Below are 9,407 nucleotides of genomic sequence, written 5' to 3'. Positions count from 1 at the left end.
AGTTTGTTTTTCTATTTTTTCATGACTTATTATAAAACTTTTTACTGAATAGAAAAAACCAAAATATATAGGTTTTTTTAAATAAATAAAATAACATATTGATTTTTGTTTATTTTTTAATACTTAATAAAAATAAAATACTACAAAAACAAACAACCTAATATTTAACACTACATTAAGGTTCTATTTAGAATTAAGTAAAAAAACAAACACCACCTAAAAATCAAATATGCTTCTCATTTTTACTTTTAATCCACAATGGCATTTAATCTGTAAACCGAATGATTTCCATTAGTCAAGCTGGGCTAACGGTGCAGAGAAGGAACTGCTCATTTTATCTTGAGGGCATGCAATGCTCAATCAATCAATTGAAACAGTACTCCATAAGCTTTGCGACATTTCTTCTTTGGAAGTCAATGCAACATTTCCTAACAGAGAGGCTCTCCAAAATTGAGGCAACTGGTTTAACATTACATTTGTAGTTTTGTCCAACCCTATTTCGCCACCAAGCCCAAATGGCCTTAAATTTCTGCACAATATCTTTAGTATTCTGCCCATCTGCTTCATCTTGGAAAAGCCCGTCAGAGATGCTTTTCTTCCAATCTCCTAATATCTTCACTGATTTCTTCTTCCTTCATCTATGCTGTGTCAAGCACCAATTTTGGAAAGATACCAATGCTCTGAATTTTCAGCAGAAGTTTCTCGCTTAAAGACGTGCCTTTATAACCAAATTCTGAACAGGCGATGCTAGGCATTAAATCCTGGTCTAGACAAATATCATTAAAACTGTCATGATCAGAGAAGAGATCTTTAAATTTCTCAGCAAAAATCAGCTTGGAATTCCACTTGTTAGTCCACCATAAGAACTGACAGATTTCAAAAGATTGCCACCTAGCTCTCCAGCTAAAGTTCTACCTTGACTTGCAGCCACTAATCATCCTCCCGAGAATTAGGTTCTGAGCATATTCACTCCTCTCTTGAAACATGTATGGATTGCCATGTTGGTAGAGATGTGGAGATCTTGCTATTCTGGAGGATGGTTTGGACTCTTCTGTGGTTTATGTTATTTTAGATTGAGCAAGACCATTATATCCTCTTCGCACAAGAAAAATCATCATTGAATGTTTCGCTTTATCTTTCATCATGATCTGCCTCCTCAAATTCTAGGATCAAAGCACCTGTAGAATTATTCTAAGTTATGCCTTTGCTGGAAAATGGACAAGACTGCCTCTTAACTTCACCTCAAATAACTGGAATTTCTTAACCTTTAAGATTTGGATGACAAGTTGGCTCTGAAGACAGCTAATTTCTTATCAGACTGCACAGTCTTCAAATACGGTTTTTACTTTAAGAAGTGAAACAGATTCACAATGAGATGCAAGTCTTTGATCCAGCTTTAGTGCAGAATTGCTAGAACCAGCCATTGTCAAACTACTCAGTATACGTTCTGATTCAAATAAAATCCTTTCTATCAAATGAGTTTCGTTCCATCGCCTACTGTAATCCTTTTTAATTTTGAACATGAGAGAAGACGGAGAGCATTTTAATTTTTGTTTCGATTTTCCCATTTCCAATAGCATTTGCCTCAGCTTTTGGAGAAGAGCTTCGTCATCTGGCTTGGCTATTTGCAATGCCTCCGGGCAATTCTTACAGCCTGCATCATCTTGATCACTTGGTTTGCTGCGAAGACCATTTGTTTCTATGAGAGGAGCAATTATTGTTTCAGCGTTCAGTGTATAGGTGGATGCCAGAAACTCCATTCTTTCATTAGAAACTGAGTCTTCATCTTAGGATGAGTGCTATTGAAGCATTAGAATTCATCCAATTAAAATATTTGAGCGTTCCAGAACTGCTTGGCAGAGTATCCTCCAGTTATATGGGGAACAAAGGTGAAATGCTTGGCTGGATTCACGACAATGTAGTCCTCCTGTAGTGCAGCGATTTCAATGTACCTCTGACCAATTTCAAAAGCATTCTGCTCTTCTTTGGGATCTGCAGTCTGACTAACCCCAACAAAAATTTCAGCATGTGCATCAAGTGTTGAGACACCCTCAGCCAACAGATCATCTTGATTAAAAATGTCAGTTTCACCAACCTCAAATTCCCTTTTGTACCGAATTCAGGGTTCCTAAGTGGCAGGGTAAGTGCACGAGCAAGTTCATCATCTTCGTGAGTTTCCTTTGGGTGGGAAAACAATCACTCCATTCCCAACTCCATGTTGTTTACTCCAACTTACTTCAGAGCCTCTTCTACTCTAAATTTTGGAAAACCCATCTCTACAATTATTGAAATAGCTGTCTCATTTGGAGGGGGACCAGTTAATCAAGCGCCTGCCTTGCATTTGTCATCTTTCACTTTGACTCCAGAATAGATGAGCCAAATAACAGAAATGATTTTTGTAATGAGATCATAACTACAATCAGCAAATTGTGGATTTGTCCAAACTGGAGGGCCTTTACAAATGTCCCAGCATCCCGAGGAAAAGGAATATCACCAATGATCAGGGGTTGGGCAGGCAGGTGCTTTGTAAAAGGAGATAAAATAGAGGATGATGTCACCAGATGGCCCATTAGTTTTCCATAGCTAGGTAAGGGATTGTAAACCTATGAATGATCGGTTTCATCATTTCCATCCTGCTTTGAATTCCCATCATCAGTCTCCATAGGTGAAGCAGGAGCTTTGTTAACCATAAAAAGCAGTTGACTGGCAGCTACAAAGTGTACTCAAAACTAACTGAACCACCCCATGTCCATACAAGCAATTCACCATAACTCGATTATAGGAGTCTAGCATGTCCAGTAGAATGCCATCAATGAAATCAATAACTTTGCCAAAAGAGAGACATTCTGTCGATATGGATACCTCTGATCCAGATGGATTTGCAGAACCCCCAAAATTTATGTGGTCCAGAGCAAAAATGGAGACCTCAGATTTTGAAGAAGGTGACACATTCAGAGTATCATCACATTGTTGAGGGAGCAGCATGGCCTTTCCTGACTCTCAAAACAAATGGGCAATGCGAAAAGAGAGCGATCTGACCATATCACAGCATGATAAATAATAGGATCTCTGCTTTTTATCTTCCTTTTTACTAATGACCCCAGTAGAAATAGAAGAACCCGAATGACGCAATTGAAGATCATCTAGATCACCATGATAACAAGTGAATAATGAAAAAACATGACTACCTCAATGTCCATGTGATTTTCTTTGTTGATAAGTTGTGCTCATTCCTGACTGCCATTGTTTCTTTGATTAGTAGCTTCTGATTTTTATGCTGAGCAGTTTCAAATGCTTTCAAATGAGCTTCACTAGCAGGAACACAGTAGTTAACTATTGACATCACATCCCTGCCACTAACTTTTTGACTTAGTAAATATGAATTCTATTGCAACTGACTTTCCAACCAATCTTGGAAGTCTTTGGATTCCATCAGCTCTAGGAATTATAGCAAGTCCTGTTTTTGGTAAGCCCAATATTCTCCATAAATCCGAAGATCACATAACAGAGCCATTTCCATCCTATCACCCAGTGCTACTCCTTCAACTATCACTGCTTAAATCCCTACATTTTCAATACTTAAAAAGCCATATGAAACTACAACTGCACACCCAAGCTTCATGACCTTCATGTTCTGATATAGTGTCCTGAAATATAATAATTTCTTATCCTAACTTAAACGATCCCCAAAGAATGCTTCTCAATTCTAAAAGATTCACCAGTCATATACTATCTGTTATTACCGAACTCAGTTTGAGCTCCATTTACACATTTCTGGCTCTTCTTTCCCCTTAAGCTGCCTTGCTTTTGAAGATTCAAGTAATCATCAGATACATTGGAACTCTTACCAAAACCAAAGCTCCTCTGGCGATCGATTCTTTCTTTCTCATACACTTCATTGAGGTATTTCCAATTCATCAGCAACTTCAAACAGATTAGAAAGAGAAAGATTCTGGTGCACTATGATGGTAGGGTGTCCCATATGGCCGAAAATCTTGCTGAATCAGGCATGAATACAGACTTGATAATAATGTCGAATGATACCCTAGTGAGCCAATTGATTTTTTTCAGCTTAGTTGTGGTTTAAAACTCAGTCCGGAGCAATGTTTTGCTGACCTCACAATTTGAGTCATACTGGTAACCTGCAGGTCTCTAATCACATGGGAATGCAGCGGTTTGCCGAGCTCTAGAAATGAAGGCTCCCAGCAAAACCACAAAAAGATCGTAAATACAGCAGAAACAAAAAGAAAAATATCCCAAACCAGAGCATGACCAAAAGAACAAACAAATAAACGAACCATTAAACAGAAAGCCACTTCATGCTTAATTCAATGGGTTCAAAGATCAATGGTACAACTGAAAGATCCAAAGCAAATACTAAGATAAAATCATCAAAGAACTCTCAATATAAAAGTGGACCATGTTCAAATCAATTCCCAAATGAAATCCCAAGAGCATGATATAAAAGAAAACAATTCCAAATTCAACATCAGTCCATAATCAACAGAACTCACAAATGGAAATGAACATAGGAATTACAGTAATCATACCTGAGAACACCTCTCTTCTTCTCCAAAGACTGGTAAGTTCTCTTTCTCCAAAGCCAAAGAACCAGCTGAAATCCTCCCCCTCTCCTCTGTTATCTTCTCTCTTCCCTTGCCTTTTACAGTCTGCTCCGAATCTCAAAAACTCCCCATTTTCTTCTTCAAAACCTCCTCTGCAGCTTCTCAAAAATCTGCTTTCTCCGTCTAATCCCCTCTCTAAACCAAGTTCTCTCATCCTGCAACTCTCTCTCTCTGTCTTATTTTTCTCCAGAAATCCAAAAGAAAAAGAATGCTCTTCTCCAGATTTCCTAAAAAAAACCCTCTCTCTGTTTCTCTCTTTCTATTCCTTTTTCCATTTCCTTCTTTTCCCTTCAAAAAAAGAGCTCCTCCAAAGATAAAAACTGAAAACCCCTTCTTGACAAATCTTGTCATCATTCCAAATTGAAGCCCCCTCTTCTCTCCAATGCTATCCACATGATCTCTTCACCCTTAGTTGACTGGTCTCCAGAATCCTCCAAATATAACTGCCACGTCACCTCTTTCTAAATGCACACCTCTCTGACTCTCAGCTCTTCTAGAATTTTCCATTCCCTCAGCCACTCCTCTTTTCCTAAACAAATTCACGAGAAAATCCTCCTCTCTAATGTGATGACCCACTTTGTTTAAAACATTTTTAATTCATTCCTCGTGCTCATCTAGGGCCTTCATGCATCCATACTCTCTTCATGACCTCATAAAGAATTCATGCATCCATTAAAAAGATGATCACATGTAATACGAAATTAAAAAGGATAATATATATACATATAAATAAATGAATAAATAAAATAATCTTATGTCAATCAAATATTAAAGTTCATATTCATGAAACTAAAATGCCAATATTAGTCATATGTAATCAAACATAAAAAATGACAATCTCATGCAATAAATAAATAAATAAATATATATATATATATATTCTAATATTCATTTAACCATAAAACCATGTAATGGAAAAACAAACCTAAACTCAAATGTACTAAAAAAACAAATCAAAATCAAGTCAAACAAAGCCCTAAGCTAAAAAAACTAGAGGTCAATGATCATCACACTAAGAATCTTCAAAAAATCCCCTAAGGTATCTCTAAAAAAAATCCAAAGGTAGTGATCGAAAGAATCACAGTAGATCATCAATGAGGACTAAAAAGAAAAAAGCTTAAACAAGAACCCTAAGATCACAAACAAGTAACAGATGATGATGAATGATGACTAACTTGAGTATAATGTACCAAGAGAACAAAATAGAGGGTCTACACAAAGATGTGGTGTTTGATGAAACTAAAATGACCCAACTGATTAATACAAAGGATAGAGAAAGTTTGAAATTGACAATGCTAGATAGATTTTCAATTTGAGGTGGAAGCTGTAGATTTAAAAAATGTTCAAAATCAGGGTTTTGATTCAGAACATGATGGAGTGGATAGAAATGAAGTTGTTGATTGTAGTCATGAGGAAAATACAAAACTTGATAGCTCATACAATCTGGCTAAAGACAAGCCTAGAAGAACGATTCGCCCACCTCAAAAATATGCACAAGAAAATTTAATTACTTTTGCACTGACTGTAGCGAAAGAATTAGATGAAGTTGAACCCGTAACATATTAAGAAGCACTGAAAGGAAATGAGAGGCAACTATGGCATCACACCATGGTAGAAGAGATGGAATCATTGATTAAGAATAAGACCTGGGCTCTAGTTAACAAACTAATGAATAAAAAAATAGTGAGCTGTAAATGGATTTTCAAGAAGAAATAAGGGATTATGGGGGTTGAAAAGGCAAGATATAAATCTATATGGGTTACTAGAGGCTTTACACAAAGAGAAGAGGTGGATTATAGTGAGATATTCTCACCAGTGGTGAAGCATTCTTCAATCAGGATGATCTTAGCTTTGGTTGCTGATAAAAACATGGAATTGGAGTAGCTAGATGTGAAAACGACATTCCTACATGGTGTACTGGAAGAGACAATTTATATGCAACAATATGAGGGTTTGTGAATGACAAAAACAAGGTATGCTTGTTAAGAAAGTTTCTATATAGACTTAAACAAAGTCCTAGACAATGGTATAAGTGTTTTGATGAGTATATCCTACATATTGGTTTCACTAGGAGTAAGTTTGATAGTAGTGTTTTATATTGGATATGAGAATGAACAGATTTTAGCATATTTGTTACTTTTCGCGGATAATATGTTAATAGCTAGTGGGAATATTTATGAAATTGAAACCATAAAGTTGCTATTGCAAACTAAATTTGAGATGGACTTAGGTATTGCTCAAAAGATTTTGGGGATGGAGATAACTAGAGGTAGACAGAAAGGTGAACTTTATCTTTCTCGAAGTCTTATATTAAGAAAGTGATTAATAGATTTGGGATGAAAGATGCTAAACTAGTTTCTACACTTATGATGCATCATTTTAAGCTAACATCATCTCAATCTCCAAGTACCACTGAAGAAGAGAAGTTTATGGCGAAAGTTCCATATGCAAGTGTTGTTGGTAGTGTTATGTACTCCATGGTTTGTACAAGACCAGATTTGGCCTATGCTGTGAGTTTGGTAAGTAGGTTAATGGGAAATCCGGGGAACACCCATCGGGAGGCTTTGAAATGGATACGAAGGTATCTAAAGTGAACATAGACAACTTGTCTGATATATAAACTCGTTCATTCAAATTAAACCCCGTCTCATTAGGGGCGGAGTGAGACGGACACCCGAAAAGACCCATTCCATTGCCATCCCTAGTCAAGTCATCTCTAGAAGTATTACTGGAAGAGTACTTTGAAACATAAAATCATTAAGTAGGAACCATACCTTGGTACTCTAATGAAATATAAAATTATTTAGAAGCAACTACATTTTAATAGTGACATCAAATTGCAAACCCTCTATGTTGTCTTTTTGGCATATTCCATTCAATAATGCCTTTTTGTATCATTTGTTGTCTTATTATGCACTATGATAATTTTTTAAGCTGTTTTTGAGCTCTCATTAGTGGTCTATTATGATTATGTTGATTACTAGTTTTTTTGGATTTTTTTGTGAAAAACATTTTGAAGGGATTAGATGGATCCCAACCTCGATTTTAATGACCTTTGATTCTTAGTTTAGGATTTTTTTTTTTTTTGATTGATTCATAGTATATTTATGTTTGTTTATAATTTTAAAGCCTAATTAATAATTGGTTACATTTTTTTTTAAGAAATAAAGTATAATAAGGGTTTAATAATGAATTAAGACAAAATCTTTTATAATTATGGATTAATATGATTCAATTAGTTGTTAAAATCATATTATAAATTGTAGAATTTGATATACTAATTATTTTTATTAATTAGATAAATTGAGAATTAATATATTATGATCATTAAATATATGTTTTAAAACTTTAAATCATGCTAACAATAGTTATTTTTATCTAATAACATTGCACTAAATATCCATTTTCATAACATGCAAGATTTCTATCTTCTTTTATCATTCTCATAATTTACAAAAATAATAATAAAAAATAAAAAACACATCACCCTACGGTGCATCAGCTTGCCCATTTGTCCATTAATTTTAAATTGACAAAAACATTACCTAACAGATGCTGCACCTAAACCCTACTAGCTTACACCTAATCCCATCATCCATAATTCTAACTCATTAGCCTTTCATAGCTACAACTACAAGGTACATACCTAGACCCTCCTAGCTTACACTCATCCGTAATCCTAACCCATTAGCCTTTCATAGCTGCAACAACAAGGTACCTAGACCAGCGATCCTTCACCACTCTTGTAGCTTTTAGGGCACCACAATGAAGCCAATATCAATTGCTAAAGTCACACCTCATAGCCACACTGTATAGAGTCTCATCAATCGTCCCATCTCTCTCTCCCATAGCTTTAGCCGTCTAAGACCACATCAATACAGCCCCCATCAGCTACCCATCCTTACACCAATTTAGCAGGGAAAGTTGTGTTTTCATGGACCAATTTGTTAAATATATGGTTTTTGGAACCCAGGTTTATGGAATATGAAAAATATCTTTCAATGTGGAAACTTATATGAGTTTCATGCACTCTGAGCCGATTGTCTTTTTTCTACCAAGATTGCCCCTCTTAGTATCCAGGTCAGCAACAACTGAAGGGCACGTCAGCACGGGCTGAAACTGAACCGGTTGAAAACTCCAAAATCAAATGTTGAGCTTCCCACAAAAACACCCTAGCCGACGGTTCTTTCTTCTCTCTTTCTCATTTGATACCCATTCCTCTCAGTTGTCTTCACTCCGTCACCAAGGCGATTTGAGCTTCCCAGAAAAACGGTGTAGCCGACGCTTCAAGACTCTTGCCAACGATTCTTTCTTCCTTTTCTCTCATTCCATACCCATTCCTCTCATCTGTCTTCACTTCGTCACCGAGGCGATTTGAGCTTTCCAGAAAAATGGTGTAGTCGACGGTTCTTTCTTCCCTCTCTCTCATTCCTTACCTGTTCCTCTCATCTGTTTTCACTTTGTCACCGAGGCGAAGCAGAGAACCGTGTAGAGTGTTAAAAAAGTTCTGTCATTTCAGTTGAGAAGGGCTTAATCCCATTTGTTTCATCTCAGATTTTTTGTCTCAAGGTAACCCATTCCTTCCTTATTTTGCATTCGCATTTACATTCACGTAAATATGTTGTTTGTGTGGGTTTTTTATGAACTAAGTGTGGCTCAAATGTTGGCATTTAGGAGTTGGTACTAAATTTTTAAATCTGTTCCTAATAAATCATCATCATTTTTTTTCAATTCTATGCGTTTTTTGAGTTTTTACTGTTTTATTTGGATTGGCAAATTCTC

The 9,407-nt window shown here is 36.1% G+C and overlaps 1 long non-coding RNA gene across 1 annotated transcript; it reads right to left on the bottom strand.

Moving 5' to 3' along the window:
* Positions 1–219: 219 nt before the first annotated feature.
* LOC117924909 lies at positions 220–5,044 on the bottom strand. Its single transcript, XR_004652870.1, has 2 exons — positions 4,551–5,044; positions 220–4,199 (listed from the first exon to the last, which is right to left on the bottom strand). It is a non-coding gene; the product is annotated as an uncharacterized LOC117924909 (long non-coding RNA).
* Positions 5,045–9,407: the final 4,363 nt, after the last annotated feature.

This window comes from Vitis riparia, chromosome 11, assembly GCF_004353265.1.
Source record: "Vitis riparia cultivar Riparia Gloire de Montpellier isolate 1030 chromosome 11, EGFV_Vit.rip_1.0, whole genome shotgun sequence".
NCBI lineage: Eukaryota > Viridiplantae > Streptophyta > Magnoliopsida > Vitales > Vitaceae > Vitis > Vitis riparia.
The sequence above is the reverse complement of the archived record's forward strand: the minus strand, read 5'-3'. Positions and strand labels throughout refer to the sequence as shown.